Below are 18,689 nucleotides of genomic sequence, written 5' to 3'. Positions count from 1 at the left end.
CCACCTGGCGCCTCAGTTGGACCAGCGTTCGTGCTGGACGTGCAGACCGCGTGAGACGACACTTCATCCAGTCCCAAACATGCTCAATGGGGGACAGATCCGGAGATCTTGCTGGCCAGGGTAGTTGACTTACACCTTCTAGAGCACGTTGGGTGGCACGGGATACATGCGGACGTGCATTGTCCTGTTGGAACAGCAAGTTCCCTTGCCGGTCTAGCAATGGTAGAACGATGGGTTCGCTGACGGTTTGGATGTACCGTGCACTATTCAGTGTCCCCTCGACGATCACCAGTGGTGTACGGCCAGTGTAGGAGATCGCTCCCCACACCATGATGCCGGGTGTTGGCCCTGTGTGCCTCGGTCGTATGCAGTCCTGATTGTGGCGCTCACCTGCACGGCGCCAAACACGCATACGACCATCATTGGCACCAAGGCAGAAGCGACTCTCATCGCTGAAGACGACACGTCTCCATTCGTCCCTCCATTCACGCCTGTCGCGACACCACTGGAGGCGGGCTGCACGATGTTGGGGCGTGAGCGGAAGACGGCCTAACGGTGTGCGGGACCGTAGCCCAGCTTCATGGAGACGGTTGCGAATGGTCCTCGCCGATAACCCAGGAGCAACAGTGTCCCTAATTTGCTGGGAAGTGGCGGTGCGGTCCCCTACGGCACTGCGTAGGATCCTACGGTCTTGGCGTGCATCCGTGCGTCGCTGCGGTCCGGTCCCAGGTCGACGGGCACGTGCACCTTCCGCCGACCACTGGCGACAACATCGATGTACTGTGGAGACCTCACGCCCCACGTGTTGAGCAATTCGGCGGTACGTCCACCCGGCCTCCCGCATGCCCACTATACGCCCTCGCTCAAAGTCCGTCAACTGCACATACGGTTCACGTCCACGCTGTCGCGGCATGCTACCAGTGTTAAAGACTGCGATGGAGCTCCGTATGCCACGGCAAACTGGCTGACACTGACGGCGGCGGTGCACAAATGCTGCGCAGCTAGCGCCATTCGACGGCCAACACCGCGGTTCCTGGTGTGTCCGCTGTGCCGTGCGTGTGATCATTGCTTGTACAGCCCTCTCGCAGTGTCCGGAGCAAGTATGGTGGGTCTGACACACCGGTGTCAATGTGTTCTTTTTTCCATTTCCAGGAGTGTAGGTTTCAACTATTTCTCAAGCCAACCACAATGTATGTATTGTAAGTTGATTACCTGATCATGACATCACTTACGGTTATGATTGCTTAAACTACAATAGGGAATGACATTACCGATAAAATTGCCTTATATGATTGAAGGATATTACGCTGTCACACAGAATTCGTATAGACGGCTAACATTTTCCGAATTTAGCAGATTATATCAAGACATCGTATTTATTTATGTATCGCAGAATGGAAGGCATGGTATCTGGGTGAAAAATAGTCTAAAAAGAATTAAAACAAAGATGGGCAGCGGAGTGTTTCTGCTATCGTTTTTAATATATATTCACTATGACGTGGTCACGTCGTCATTGCAGATGTGAAGCGGAAGCCGCTCTGTACGTACAAGGATTGTGGTTCACAGCTCTTGGTGGTCGCGATCAAATATGTGGTTCAAATGGTTCAAATGGCTCTGAACACTATGAGACTTAACATCTGAGGTTATCAGTCCTCTAGAACTTAGAACTACTTGAACCTAACTAACCTAAGGACACCACACACATCCATGCCCGAGGCAGGATTCGAACCAGCGACCGTAGCGGTCGCGCAGTTCCAGACTGAAGCTCCTAGAACCCCTCGGCCACAGCGGCCGGCCAAATATGTGGTGTCTGAGCTGAAGGTACAATGCGAACTGCTGATGTTCCTACATCAGTCGGTGGAAAAAAACGTCGTGTCATGTGCTTTGCGCCACTCCTACATCTACATCTGCACACATACTCCGCAAGCCACCGTATGGTGTGTGGCGGAGGGTTCTGTACCTCTACGAGTCATACAGTATTGCATTGCATGTGTTATTACGAATTACGATGCAATGTTCTTCGGACGTACATGTATTTCTGAAGGAAAATTGCATCTTAATTCGGGATAACACAGGCACTGCAATATCGTATTTATTTTGCGAAACTGGGCAAGCGAGATTAGGTTTAAGTAGTTCTAAGTTCTAGGGGACTGATGACCTCAGATGTTAGGTCCCATAGTGCTCAGAACCATTTGAACCATTTTTGAACATGGAGTTTGGGTCCATTGGTGAGTCGTACTCGGATAGCCTAATGGGCGCCAGCACGGTAGCTCAGCGTGTTCGGTCAGAGGGTTAGACGCCCTCTGTAATAAAAAAATAAGTTAATGGAACGACGATGAACTTGAACAAGCGTCATTGGATGTCCGCGCCGAACAAATAGAACGAACAAAATGAGAGCATAAAAAAAAGGCAAGGCGATCTTCCACGATAAGCGGAAAATAATGGGTCGCACCAGTATCCTACATGCGATCTCCTTTACTGATGAACCACACTGTCTTAAAATTCTGCCAATTAACGGAAGTCGCCCATTCGCCTTACCTACTACATTCCTTAAATACTCATTCCATTTCATACTGCTTTGCAACTTTCGCTCAAATATTTAATAGACGTGACTGTGTCAAGCAGCACATTACTAATACTATATTCGACCATTATGCATTACTTACATTTATATATGTTTGGAGCTACCAGTCATTCAACACACCAACTAGAAATTTTATCTAAGTCATTTTGTATCCTTCTACAGTTACTCAACGACGATACCTACCCATACAAAACAGCATCACCAGCAAACGGCCGCAGACTGTTGCATAGCCTGTCCATCAGAGATCATTTATGTATATATAAAATAACGGTGGTCCTATCGCACTTCCCTAGGACATTCCTGATCATACCCTTGTCCCTGATGAGCACTGGCCGTCGAGGACAGCTTACTGGGTTCTGTTACTTAAGAAGTCTTCGAGCTACTCACGTAGTTGGGACCTACTTCATGTACCTTCGTTAACAGTCTCCAATGTGGCACCGTGCCAAATGCCTTACGGAAATCTAGGAACATGGAATCCGCCTGTTATCCATCCATAGTTCCCACGATCTCATGTGAGAAAAGGGCACGCTGAGTTTCGCGTAAGCTCGTGTTGGTTCCCTTGAACCTCATCAACTTTTCCTATTATTGCTTATTTCCATTGGGTGGTAACATTAAGCACGCATTAATTCTGCGATGGATTTAATTTACGCAACTGCTCAGTCAAATCTAATTTCTAGTTCCCCAAGGTTTTCATCCAGTTTATCCAGCAGCTATCGTCTCTCATTGAAGGATTCGTTTCGAACATCAAGGTTTATATCTTTAATGCTTGGTGCCTCTATCTGGGTAAATCCACCCTTGGGAGTGAAGAACGCCTCTTCACCTTCTCGTACGCTTGTGGTCACTACTGCGCCGAGTTTACCTTCCACCAATTGTCCTGGTGTATGGCCGGTCCCTTCTCTACCTGTAACTCATCAACACTCCCCTTGATTTGCTCAGAATCACCCGCATCACTTTCTCCCCTTTGCAACAAGGAATGCTGCCTTAGACTACAGCTGGCTGTTCACCATTGACTGTGTTCAAAATTTTAGCTTTCGATCGTGTAGCAACATTTATTCCTACTATTCCCTTGATGCGACCTTCAAGTCTAATGCACTCCCTCAAAAATACTGAACAGGAAAACACAAAATAAAGAAAGAGTTTACTTTACAAAATCCATTATGTTTATTATCTTGGCAGAAGGTTCCCAAATGGATGTTAACGATTAAGTTATTATTCTTACAGTTTTTAATCGCGTTCCTGACATACTCTGAGTTTGGTGGTCCGACTTCGTGGTCCTCCGCTTGTAATTCCGATTCCAGTTCCAAATCCAATTCCTCCTCTTACTTATTCAAGGCTTCATTTCTCTTTCCTCTTCGCTTTCCATAGAGTAATTCAGTAAAATGTTTTTGCCATCTTCCCGAAGCTTAACTTTTATATCTAATTGAGTTTCAGTATTTATCCTCATAGAAGGCTGTTCTCGGCTGGCCTCCTCTATTCAGTTCTTCAGATCTTTTAGAGAACTTTCGTATCTCATTAATGTCTCTCATTTCGTCCAACTACTCTATCATTACCTTTCATAGTGCCACTTCTTCACTCTGTATAATTTATCTGCTGTTTTGCTCTTCTCTCTGTACTCTTCCGCTACGTCTTGTTTGCCTTCGCAGATCCTTTGCCTCACGTCATTCTCTCTTGCTTTACTAGTGAGCACTGTTCTTTTGTGTTCTACCCTCCGCGGTATTTCCTCTGCGGCTATACTGATGGTTATATTCAATATCTCCCATTTCCTTTGGACATCCACTTCCTTTCCTGTGTTCTTTTTTGTCTGTAAAATCTCTTCTGCGTTCTTCTTGTATTCTTCGTATTTTTCTTTAATTTGGAGATTTTATGTATTGTGTTTCGCTTTTCTCCTGATCTTTTTGTTTTTTGTAGGATCTATTTTCCGTCTATATCTGATGCGAACTAAGCAACGATCTGTGTCTCGATCTGCCCCTGCACAGCTACTAAGTTCCTTAATATCTGATGTATAAAGTTTATTTATAATTAGATGGTCTGTTTGGTTTCTTGTAACTCCGTCTGGTGATGCCTAAGTGCACTGCTTAACGTCTTTCCTTGGATACCATATGCTTCTTCATCTCCTTCCCACTGGGCGTGGGATTAGCCGAGCGGTCTAGGGCGCTGCAGTCATAGACTGTGCTGCTAGTCCTGGCGGAGGTTCGAGTCCTCCCTCGGGCGTGGGTGTGTGTGTTTGTCCTTAAGATAATTTAGTTTAAGTAGTGTGTAAGCTTAGGGACTGATGTCCTTAGCAGGTAAGTCCCATAAGATTTCACACACATTTGAACATTTTTTTCCTTCCCACTGGCGAAGTCTATCAGCCTTAGTATATTGTCATTACTGACTTCCTGCAGACCTTTTTCCTATTATGTGTATATACGCTTTCCTCTCCCTATTTTTTCATTCAGATCCAGAAGGATCATTATCGCATTCTGGGTTTAACTTTGCTGACTTCTAGTTTCAGTGAAATGCATGCTTCTGAACTTCATCTTCATCCTCCATAGGGACACACTATCGTAACATTAAAAAATCTTGCCCTAATTCTTAAATAACACAACTTTTCACTAACTGCTGTGAAACTAATTACATTTATCTTCACTGACATATGTATAAGAAAACTGGTACCGTGATGGCCTACACTCCCTCCACTATACATCAGTATATGTTTCCCCAATGCTATCATTCCTTGTCGTTTACACCAAATTTATTACAGTGCCGCTATTTTCATTCTGTACTTATCCATTTCTTCTCTAATTTTTTACTATTTGACAGGTCTGTCATCACAATTTCTGTTTTCCTTCTCGTCAACTTTTTTCGTCGGCGGATCGTCATCCTAGAATCTTTGTCCTTCCGAGGCCGATGTTTGGCATCCCCAACATTTCCATTGTTCAAGGTGGGGTTGTTTGCCTGACGTCCATCTCACAACTTGGAGTAATAGGATTTTCCCTTGGGGTTTACTCCGCAAGGGGGGGGGGGGGGGGGGGGGTTGCTGGCTTCCGTACGGCTATAGAGCCCCCCTGTGGTATGTGAGGCATGATTCGTCTGTCAGCTCTGTCGAGGCCTGTCCGGCTTTGGTGACTCTGCCACTATCTGTGCTAACACCGGCACAGCCCTCAACTTCACAGAGCAAACAAAATATCCCCCTCGCCCCTGAAGGTGCCATCGATAAGTCTGTCTTTCGTGGGAGAGTGAAGATTAGCGTAGTTGAGACAAAGACTGAATACAAAACTAAATTCCTGGTAACGCATCGGTTCCTCTATTTCCTCTTTGATTCGAAGTAGAATGAGTTGACAAAATTCATTCATTTTTATGAAATCGGTTGGAATTAATTATATTCGAAAAGGGTAACTCCACTTATATCTGTCATACTAAATACGTGGGAAAGCCTGTGACTGGATAAATATATGGTTATTTCTCACAAGGAAACAAAATTGCTGTTACCAGTCACTTTATGAATGTTGATTTATTTTGAACGCATGGCATTTAGAGACTCTGTTTTCAATTTCAATACCTTCGCATGACATTTCGACACTCTGTTTTCAATTTCAGTACCTTCTTCTCAGACTCTGTTTTTCTGCAAAAGAGGCTACTACCATCATAGACTATTTCTCAAATGTGTAGGACCGATACCTAGTTGGATTAATGGGGGGTATGGAATGTATACGAAGAAGCACACCACAGATGATCACAGGATTGCTCGATTCACATGAGAGAGTCGTAGAAATATTGAAAAAACTGAATTGGCCGACGCTTGAGAACAGACGTCAATTATTCCACGAAGCCTACTTACAAAGTTTCAGGGACCAGTATTGCGTGAAGAATCTAAGTATGTGATTCAGTCCCCTAATTATCGCTCTTGTAGAGACCTTGAAGACTAGATTAGATTAATTACAGCCCGTAGAGAGGCAATGAAGCAGTCATTCTTTCGGCGCTCCACACGCGAATGGAACTAGAAGAAACCGCAAGTGATATCTTACTAAGTATCCTCTGCCAAGTACTTCACAGTGGTTTGAAGAGTATATATTTAGATGTTAATTTAGACATATATTGCCTATCAGTCTGCGTTTCCGGGAGATGTGCTGAATTGCATGTTTTGCTTCGTCTCCCCCTTTACTGCAAAGCGAACAACAAACCGAAGTTCACTATTTATGATCACGTAAGTCTAGAACTGAACTGTGGTAGCCTTTACGTACTGTGTATGCGAAATGCGGACAGAGAAATCGATAGCTAACGGCTGCACAGACTACCGCCGGACGGAGTAGGAATGTCGTTACGTGGACAGAACCGCTGTCGTCACACGGATATTATAACTCCCCTTTCATCACTTCGGACCGTGCTGCGTTTCGTAGAAAACTAACACCGCGATACATACAACTGACTGTGAATTTGTACTCTCACCGTGATTATTATTTCGGACTGTTTTGCTTGTCGGTTGACAGGACTGTGGCAGGACTACGAACTTTCTTGGAGGACCACATTAATGATGACTATTTATGATGTTTACGACGCTAAGGCATGGACTTGTTTTGCGAACCTTCTGTGTAGTTTCTGTTGTATGAAGAAGCACTTTTGTTACACCGACACGTGGTGTTTTTCTGGTGACAGGGGCTTGAATTTACAAGGGAAATACGTGACCTCGAACGCTTAGCACCGCACGAAAATGTGCTTAGAATATAAATCGATCATCCCAGAGACAGTGGTATTAGCCATTCGCATGGAAAACTGCGCGTTTTACCACGAGAGACATGAATGAAGACATATTCATGGTCTAAGTGAGGAACTTCGGTAGCACGAAGAAACAAAATACCGTCGTGACTTATTGCTATTTTACACTCTGCTTTAAATAATTACGCTAGCTGAATAACAAACTTTTTTAATGACCTGATAGTACTGCACAGCCAGTCAGTCATTTGGGAAATTTCAATGACGTGACCAAGAAAAATTTAACGGAACGATATGCACATCCGACTAAAGCCACGTGTTCATATTCAGCATCACTTTCGCATTCAAGCCATTCAGTATCAAACGCCACAATAATTACATTTGCAAAATATGATACTAGTGCGTCAAGGTCATAACCTGTCTTTTGCCAAGTATATTGTAACATAGGCTTGTGCTTCAGCGCAGGAAGTTGACTGCATGGCACATTTTGCTTCGACAACTTCACTGAAATCCCACAACTGCACGTTGAAGACGGAATTGCTGTACAAAACCTTCAGGTCTGCAAAAAAGTCTGTCGTCAAGATACCGTTATTATTTTAAGCGGGGGAAAATACAGATCTAAATCACGACATTGAACTATGTGTGTTTTTGGTCCTATTACGTCGATATTTAGTTTCTTCATATTACCACATATCTTCTCTTTGATCTTGACTAGGTAAGCATTCAAATGTCTCACGTGGTACGACGCGCACTTTTGCTTGGAAATGACTCATCCCATTAAGTTTGGACTAGTGATTTATATTCGTAGCACATATTCGTGCGGTTTTGAATATTCGAGGCCCCGTACTGCCCTTTTTAATGTGTGTGTTAGATGGTACGCCAAGTCCAGCTAATACGGATTCGGAATTCTAGACACTATGACCGCAACATGTGAATCCTCAATCGCAACAGCAGGCAGAACAGTGTACTCAGTTGCAGATCACCCTGGAACAAGAAGTCAAGTAGGCTGCTCAGAAGTAGCTCACGTAACAGCGGCCAGCACACTAACCACCGCCACTGTCCACTGTCCGCATCATTTGATCCAGAAGATGAACACCGGGCTACATACTTCAAACGCCTGCAGCTTCATTCCAGGCTATAAATATACTCAAGGTTGCTCTACAGTGATCCTTTTTTGTTAGCTTATATCCTGCAGTTAATATGTCTGCTAAACAAATTGCATCCTCTCATTAAAACCGAGTTTATGAAACTATAGGAAAACCGTAGTATGCTCTCTTTGTATTAGGAGCAGGAAACTTATGCCGTAGCAGCCGGATTCGCATTCTTTCGTTGTAAGAAATCATATCGCTCATATGCTGCATGGGCAGCTGATGTCATTTTTATTTACTTTTTATGCCTCCAAAGCGTGTACTCTATTTCGCCATCTACATCACATGGTTACAATGTACACTGAATTGTATGAGGAGAATACTCAACGCTTATTTACAGAGCCCAATTTTGTTCACAATAAATTGTTAACAAATGGGTTTAGAAGTAATTCATACAGGTTTTATTTATAAATTCACACTGTTTACGAAATTTCATCACAAGCAAGAAGTAAAATGAAAAATGCATCCCACTGAAGCCTACAGGTTTTTTATAATGTAAAGTGAAAGTGCAGGCGGGAGAAAGAAAAGGAAAGGAACTGATTATATCAGCTGCATCGGGATTTCATGCGGAACCAGCGGCGACGAGTGAAAAAGTGTTCCAGACCGAGATTCGGACCCCAGATATCTTGTTTACTGGGCATCTGCATTAACCTCCAGAAGAGTGTTAATCGCAAATGCGCGAAGTACTTTGGCACGCTCCTCGGCCGACTGTAGCTCCCACGTAGCACTACCACCCACCCGCACTGTTCATCCATGTCCTCCGTCCTCACTAATTTTTAGTTTTCCGCAGAGAGGCGATGTGCATCTGCACTTATGGTTGTGGATTCATATCCTATAGAGGGCATCAGTTATATGAATGCGTGGCGTCTGTTCTTTCGGACATGTCCGAAAGGGCAGACACCAAGCATTCATGTAATACTAAAGATGTTTGCCAGTACACTTAATGAAATTAATAATCACTTTGTAAATGCGAATTTACGCAGTAAGCAAAGCTGAAGTGGCTGATCCTGGGAGGTGGTATTCTATATTCACTGACGTTTTCAAAAGATCATAGTCAAATTTGAGACACGAAAACAGTATGTGATTTACATCAGCTTCCGTTTCAAAAGCCCCTTCAAACGCTTTAAATGTCGCTGTCGATGGAGAGAAAGAGAGGTGTAGTTGAAGTGGAGTCGAATGATGATGGAAATCGTAAAACGGTCCAAACGTGTCCTCGCCTTAGTAAGAGTTCGAGGTAGTAGCACTGCATAATAACAATCTTTCCTTCAGTAAAAGAGATGTGATTCACAATATGGAAGATGAGGAAGAGCTCGTAGTTCTTAAGGGATTCATTTTAGAGACTATGTTTACTGCACTTTTTAGCTTCAAATTACTGTTCCTGTCACACCCCTGAACAGTCAGCATTCCTCCTGGGACACCCTGCATAATTAGGTCACTGAGTTTCAATGAAACGATTTAGGCTCCAGTTTACATCTCCGATCTAGCCCTACTAAAATAACAGACTGGAATCTGGTAGTTGAGTTTATCGAGATCATATTCAAACAAAAGTAAATGTGAAGAACATTGCATAGAACATGTGACAGGACACCAAGTGTCAAAGCTAGTACAGAGGCAGTCCATGATCGGTAAATGCACTCTCTACGATTATAGACAGAACTGTCTAAAAAGACCATGCCTTGAATTTAAAATTTATCTGGCAATATCTAACCCTCAAAGGCATCTCCTCTGCTTCCACCAAAAGGGCATTTGTGGTTGTCGAAGACTGGTACAAACGGCCCTGTATTGAAGAATATCTAATTTGGAGAGATAAACTTTAGGCGTATTGTGATACAGCAGACAGTCGTAAACTAGTCGGGACAGAATAATCCTTTGTTACATGGTGAGTACGGTACTCTGATTCGCTCCCTATTACCCAAGGGTGAGCGAGCGAATTGCGTTTAAACCCGAGGCACCCAGCTTAACCGAGAGCCAAATATCATTCCTAGGAATCGAAATGAGATTTTATCTCGACAGTGTACTTTCCACACGTGGAGTGATTAGTAACGCGAGTAGCATTCGATTTGTAAAAGGGAACGATCACCGATTTCTCAGCCGAAATCTCTAGCCCGTCAGTAGACAGTCATTCAACAACGTCTGCTTTGGTAGTGAATAACGCTGTGTTGGCCAGAAAATACGACTCGGCAGTGGAATAAACACGTCCTTTGTCTGTATGCTGCAATATTTTTGTGGGAGGAGTGATTGTGCTTCTAAATCATTGGTATACAGGGTGTACAAGAGAGATCTTCAAATTGCATCTGTGGCAAACTCTGAGAGACAAGAAGAGATCCGAGAAAGTTGCCTTTGAATCTGGCATAGACTATTCTTTAAGTGATTACGCTATTGCTATCACAAATCACTCTGAATCCCGGCAGCTTGTCCAAGAGAATCTGTATATGAACATGATCATATGCTGCCTTAACGTCAAGAAAAACGGCGACGACTGTTCGTTTCGTTTGAAATGCTGACGGGATATCCATAGCAAGCGAATGCGGATTGTTCAGGAACCATAATCCCTGCCAAGCATCAAATTACTTTTTACAAGCCAAAATTCCAGTCTCATTATTACCACGCACCCCAGTGTTTTTGGAACATGATGACAACGCGATCGGTTTATAGTAAGAGGACTTATTTGGATCTTTCCCACTTTTCAGAACTGGAGTTATTACTTGCGTCCTCCATGGTGCCGTCGGGTGTTGTTGCATCCAATACTGATTAAAAATGCTCGAGAGCAAATCTTTCGTTTCTATAGACAGGTTCGCAAGCATGGAGTAACGAATAAATAAAATTAATTCCGGGACAGTTATTACTCGAAGATTTAATAGTATCATTGAGTTGTTCTTTAGAGAAACGACGAAGCAGAACATGATGTCAATCATATTCAACAAGAGACGGATGATTAAGAATGGAAATGAGAAAGGAGCGAGCGTATAGACAAATTCCTCTAACCAGGCAGACGTAGTAGGTAGAGGGGAAGGCAATCGGCTGATTCTAAACGCTTATCATGTTGGTTGATTTATTGAGTGAAGAGCAAAATTTTATCTCATTGACCTTTTTTGTTTATTGTTGTTTCAGGAATTTCTTAACATACGCTTTTACTTTTCGCGCCCCCAAGAAGTTACCCAAGTTAGGAGTCTGGCGATAGGTTTTGAAAGCTACTCTACGTTTTACAACTTCTCGAGAGCATTCGGGATTCTACCAAGGAGGGAATGTTGTTTCACAACTGTAAACTCCTTTGCCTTAGGAATGCTGTAAATTCTATAGCATTGGTTAACTATTGATATGCGTCCTCTTTCCTTAAGTCTTTTCCAATGTTCTCAAGTGTCCGTGTACGAGTAACTGTGTCCTTATGTTTAAGGTGACATGTCCACTAACTGCAGTTTTTCAAAATTAACATAAAATTCATTTCAGGTCTACGTAAGAATGAAAGTACTACACTGAAACGCCAAAGAAACTGGTATAGGACACCCTATTCAAATACAGGCAGAATACGGCGCTGCGGTCGACAAGACAATAAGTGTCTGGCGCACTTGTTAGATCGGTTACTGCTGCTACAGTGGCAGGTTATCAAGATGTGCCGTGAATATGAGGAATCCGGTAAAACACCAAATCTCCGACATCGCTGCGGCCGGAGAAAGATCCTGCAACAACGGGACCAACAACGACGGAAGAGAATCGTTCAACGTGACAGAAGTGCAACCCTTCTGCAGATTGCTACAGATTTCAATGCTCGGCCACCAAGTGTCTGCGTGTGAACCATTCAATGAAACATCATCGATATGGGCTTTCGAAGCGGTAGGCAAAATCATTTACTCTCTATGACTGCATGACACAAAGCTTTACGCCTCACCTGGGCCCGTGAACCCCGACATTGTACTGTTGATGACTGAAAACGTGTTTCCTGGTCGGAAGAGTCTCGATTCAAATTGTATCAAGCGGATGGACGTTTGCGGGTATGGAGACAACCTCATGAATCGATGGATCCTGCATGTCAGCAGGGGAGTGTTCATGCTGGTGGAAGCTCTGTAATGATGCGGCGCGTGTGCCGTTGGAGTGATATGGGAACCCCGATACGTCTAGATACGACTCTGACAGGTGACACGTAGGTAAGCATCCTGTCTGATCACCTGTATTCATTCATGCCCATTGTGCATTCCGACGGACCTGGGCAATTCCATCAGAGAAACGTGACGCCACACACGTTCAGAATTGCTGCAGAGTGGCCTCCAGGAACACTCCTCTGATTTTAAACACTTCCGCTGGCCACCAAACTCCCCAGACATGAACATTAATGAGCATATCTGGGGTGCCTTGCTGTTCAGAAAAGATCACCACCTCACATACTCTTACGGATTTATGGACACCCCGCAGGATTCATGGTGTCAGTTCCCTCTAGCACTACTTCAGACATTGGTCGAGTCCATACCATGTCGTGTTGCGGCACTTCTGCGTGCTCGCTGGAGCCCTACACGATATTAGACAGGTGTACCAGTTTCTTTGGCTCTTCAGTGTACATTGCAATGCAACCGCCTTTACTTTTGTGCCAAAGTGTAGTCCATACCTGTAAATCAAATTTACAATGAAGACATTCCTTTGAAACGTACATTTAAATATGGACGTGTTCTCATTTGCATGAAACATTTGGACATGATCGGTTTTGAATGATTTTAAAACAAAACTATTTTTCAACGTAATTTACATCTTATTCACGTTTATTTAAACTAACGAGTCCTTCAATACTCTCAATAACTCCACAGCGAACAATAGCCACGATACGTCATCCAGTAAAACACAAGGACCATCAAGGATAGCATAGGAAGCAAAGCCTTTCACCGTCACTTTATTTTTGTCCTTGGCTCCAGAACTGATTTCAATACCATCAATGGCATTGTAAACAAGCCTGTTCGCCGTTCATGTGCTACTGTTTACAAGGCCATTGATAATATTGAAATCAGAACTGGGGCCAAGGATAAAAATAAAGTAAAGGTGAAAGGCAATGCTTCGCGCCCTGTCCTTGACAGGCTTTGTGTTTTTGCATGTGGTATTTTGAATTTTTCTCTTATAAAGGATGATAAATTCAGTTATGATACTGGATGGTTTACCGTAGCTGTTGTTCGCTGTAGAGGTATTGAGAGTATTGGTGGCCCTGAAATTTCTAATAACCGAGACATCATAAATTGCTTGCTTGCTATACTGTATTTTTAACAATTTTGTAAGTGATATCTTTTAAAAAAATATAAATTGACAACTGTAACATTGATATTCCTTATCAATATTTTAATAAAAGATCTGATTTTACTGTTGCTTCTCAGTTATTTAAAATCACCGTGACAGTATACAACGATGTACAATGGCTTTACCTATTTTTATAGAGGTTCTTTGAGAGAACAGTTACACTTAAACATATAACCCAGTATTATTTTCTAAACAATCTCAAGCAACTTCCTCTACCTCAGTGCTGAACGACGTGGATATATCGTCAATGACGGATGTATACCAACTAAAATGCTCTCGATTTCGCCAGTCTCCTTCGAAAATAGTTTTCAGTAAACCATCAACATTGGTTCAAATGGTTCAAATAACTCTGAGCACTATGGGACTTAACATCTGAGGTCATCAGTCCCCTAGAACTTAGAACTACTGAAACGTAACTAACCTAAGGCCATCACACACATCCATGCCCGAAGCAGGATTCGAACCTGCGGTGCGGTTCCAGACTGAAGTGCCTAGAACCGCTCGGCCACACCGGTCGGCTCATCAACATAGTTCTCGTTGTTTTCTAGGACAGGATGGCTGAGAAGTACTTAAGCTCGTGATTGAGAAAAAGGGTTTCTTAATGGTCCATCCGCGTTTCATTAGAGAATTCCGCTTTTGGACATCTTGCTGGGACCTGTAGAATTCAGTTGCCTCCAAATCAATATGGGTTTTTCTCATACCTTGTTTATGAAAATTTGTTTCATTTTACTTATATGATGTAAATTTCGTAAGCCTTTAGAGAGGTATGTCTCGTCCGTCACTCTCCAGTCTCCACCAAGGTTTCTTGCATCACTCACTGACTACTAGACCTCACTTCATTTCTCTTTTGTTGCAGCTGTTGGCCTTTCTAGTAGATATTCCTGTACTCTAGCGGTAACGCGGCCAGCAGGAAAGTAACGGAACAGAACAGTAATGTGTTCCAAGAAAATACATGTGGGTACAAGGCACGCAATTGTTCTTGTTTTATGAACCATACCCATCACAAAAAAGTTTTACTACAGTCTTATTGTTAAAATCAACAGATTTTAAAAACTCAAAACGGCTGCAGCCACTTCAGCTTAGTATTATGCAATTTATCACGAGGAAGTACAGAAGCATAAACTGATGCTAACAGCTGCTCTGCGCGGGAACGTCTGCCCGTAAGTGGAATGGAAATTACATGATTTGAATCAGCGCAAACGTGCTGTCAAAGCTTAGATGCTTTAAACACAGTGTATTGCGAAATCTGGAAACGACTTGAGAATATAAAGTACCTGCATTTACTGTTAATAGCTCTGGTAAGTGGCAGAATATTGGAGTCCTGGTCAACAATGATGGATTGGAGCATGTTTAAGGGATGCACCAAAAATCTGCTTATAAAGCTCCATTCCCACCTGGATCTGCTTGAAAAAGATGCTTATATTGTAACTAAATGTGCCGGACTGGATATTGTGCGCCTACCAGGAGAACAACCGTTTGTAGAGCTTAAAACCAACAGAATAACAACATTAATGACCACTCGTTTGAAAAAGTTGTAAACATAAAAAGTCCCACACGAAAATTCCAGAAGAATGTGTAACGGAAGATCTGGTAGCGTACACCTAGGAAGAAGTGAAGTATTGCAACAACAGTGTAAGTGCAGTAAATAAGAGATAAAATTAAAATACGCAAATGCTCTAGCCTAGTAAAAGTGCTGGAAGGAACAGCCATAAAAGAGACAGAAATGTATTGAAATTCAGGGAAATACCTTCTTTGTACCAGTCAAATTACTGGCTAAAGAAAGAATTAGAAGGGTTCAATGTAGATTTAAATTATAAGTTAAAAAGTAAGCTGGATGTTATTAAAACTACACCAAATAAACATAAAGAAAGAGTTGTTTTCTGTCTGTGTGAATGAATATACAAGGATTTATAAAGTTTGAAAATCTATGCGTATTATGCTTTCTTATTCACTGCCCCTCACCCCACCTTCCCTTCCCCGCCCAACATGAGCCATGTACCTTGCCGTCAGTGGAGTGGCTTGCGTGCCTGGGCGATGCAGTTATCCATACTGTAGGTACCACCGAAACGGAGGGGTATTTGTTGAGAGACCAGACAAACGCGTGGTTAAAGAGGGAAATGGATAGGTTGAAGTTAGATGTAGTGGGAATTAGAGAATTTCGGTGCACGAGATACAGGGCTTCGGGGTCAGGTGTATACAGGGTTATAAATACAAACTCTAATAGGGGTAATGCAGGAGCAAGTTTAATAACGAATAAGAAAATAGGAATGTGGGTAAGCTACTATGAACAGCATGGTGCGCGCATTGTCGTAGGCAAGATAGACACGAAGCCCACGTCTACAACACTAGTACAAGTTTACATGCCACCTAGCTCCGGAGATTATGAGGAGATTGAAGAAATGGGCGACCAGATGAAAGAAATTATTCATATAGTTAAAGGAGATGAAAATTTATTCGTGATTTTCGATACTTGGAAAAGGAAGAGAAGGGAAAATAGTAGGTAAATATGGAATGGAGGAAAACAATGAAAGAGGAAGCCGCCTGGTGCAATTTTGCACACAGCATAATTTAGTCATTGTTTCCACTTGGTTTAAGAATGATAAAAAGAATTGTGTATACGTGGAACAGACCTGGAGACACTGAAATGTTTGAGGTTGAATATAGATTGTTTTGACAGAGCTTTAGGAACCAGATTTTAAATTCTAAGACACTTCCAGGAGCAGATGTGGACTCTGAACACAATTTATTGGTTATGAACTGTAGATTAAAACTGAATAAATTGAAAAAAGGCAGGAAATTAAGGATATGGGACCTACATAAGTTGAAAGAACCAGACGTTGCTCCGAGCTTCACGGGGAGCATTATACAATGCTTGACTAGAAAATGGGCAAGGGATACAGTAGAAGCCGAATGGGTAGCTTTTACAGACGAAATAGTGAAGGCAGCAGAGGATAAAACAGGTAAAAGATAAGCTGTTGTAGAAGACCTAGGATAACACAGGAGATTTTAAATTTAATTGAACAAAGGAGAAAATTTTAAAACGTAGCAAATGAAGCAAGTGAAAGAAAATACGAACGTTTAAGAAATGGGATTCACAGCAAGTGCAGAATTGCTAAGCACAAATGGCTTGAGGACAAACCTACGGATTTAGAGGCATATTTCACTAGGGTAAAGATAGATATCGTCTACAGCAAAATTAAACAGGCCTTTGGGGAAAAGAGAAGTAGCTATATGAATAGCAGGAGCTCAGATGGTAAACCAGCTCCAAGCAAAGAAGGGAAGCCGAAAGCTGGAAGGAGTATATAGAGGGAATATTATAGAAATTGAACTGGGCGTAGATGAAGATGAAATGGGAGATATGATACTGCGAAAAATTTGACACAGCTTTGAAAGTCAAAGTCGAAACAAGTCCCCGGGAGGAGACGAAATTCCGTCATAACTAGTGACAGCCTTGGGAGAACCAGCCATAAAAAACTCTTCCATCTGGTGTGCAAGATCTATGAGACAGGCGAAATACCCCCAGACTTAAAGAAGGAACTAGTAATTCAAATTCCAAAGAAAGCACCTGGTAACATATGAAAATTACCGAAATATCGGTTTAATAAGTCATGGTTCAAAGTACTATCACGAATTCTTTACAGAAGAATCGAAAAACTGGTGGAAGCAGACCTCAGGGAAGATCACTTTGGATTCCGGAGAAATGTAGGGACTCGCGAGGCAATACTGACACTACGACTTACCTTAGAAGGTAGATTAAGGAAAGGCAAACCTACGTTTGTAGCATTTGTGTACTTAGAAAAAGCTTTTGACGATGTTGACTGGAATACTCTCTTTGCAATTCTGAAGGCAGCAAGGGTAAAATACAGGGAGAGAGAGACTATCTACAGTTTGTACAGAAACCAGACGGCAGTTATAAGAGTCGTGGGGCAGCAAAGGGAAGCAGAGGCTGAGAAGGGCGTGAGACAGGGTTGTAGCCTATCCCCGAAGTTATTTAATATGTACATTGAACAATCAGTAGAGGAAACCAAATAAAAATTTGGAGTTAGGATTAAAGTTCAGGGAGAAGAAATAAAAACGTTGACGTTTCCCAATGACATTGTAATTCTGTCAGAGACAGCAAAGGACTTGGAAGAGCAGCTGAAGGGAATGGTCAGTGTCTAGAAAGGATGACACAAGATGAATACCAACAAAAGCAAAACAAAGATAATGTAATGCAGTAGTATTAAGTCAGGTGATGCAAAGGGAATTAGATTAGACAAGAGACACTTAAAGAAGCGTATGAGTTTTGCTTTTTGTGAAGCAAAATAACTGATGATGGCCGAAGTAGAGAGGATATAAAATGTAGACTGACAATGGCATTTCAGAACAAGAGAAATTTGTTAACACAGCAGGCAATTGTGGCCGAGCGGTTCTAGGCGCTTCAGTCCGGAACCACGCTGCTGCTACGGTTTCAGGTTCGAATCCTACCTCGGGCATAGATGTGTGTGATGTCCTTAGGTTAGTTATGTTTAAGTAATTCTAAGTATAGGAGACTGATGACCTCAGATGTTAAGTCCCATAGTGCTCAGAACCATTTTTTTTTTGTTAACATAGAATATATATTTAAGTGCTAGGAAGTCTTTTATGAAGGTATTTTTGTCTGGAATGTAGTTCTGTATGGAAGTGAAACATTGGCAATAAACAGTTTAGACAATAAGAGAATAGAAGCTTTTGAAATGTGATGCTACAGAAGAATGCTGAAGATTAGCTGGTTCGTTCTTGTAACATTGGTGAGACAAGAAATTTGTGGCACAGATTGACCGAAAGAAGGGATCAGTTCAGAGGAGACATTCTGAAACACCAAGGGATAACCAGTTTAGTATTGTAGGGAAGTGGGGGTGGTAAAAAACGTAGAGGTAGATCAAGAGATGAATACAGAAGTTCTGTCAAATCTCCAATTGAAACGCCGATCAGTTTGTCCTCAGATTCAAAACCCAAGTGTACATGACAATAGC

This window comes from Schistocerca nitens, chromosome 3 (assembly GCF_023898315.1).
Source record: "Schistocerca nitens isolate TAMUIC-IGC-003100 chromosome 3, iqSchNite1.1, whole genome shotgun sequence".
NCBI classification, from domain to species: Eukaryota; Metazoa; Arthropoda; class Insecta; order Orthoptera; family Acrididae; genus Schistocerca; species Schistocerca nitens.
Note: the sequence above shows the minus strand (reverse complement) of the source record.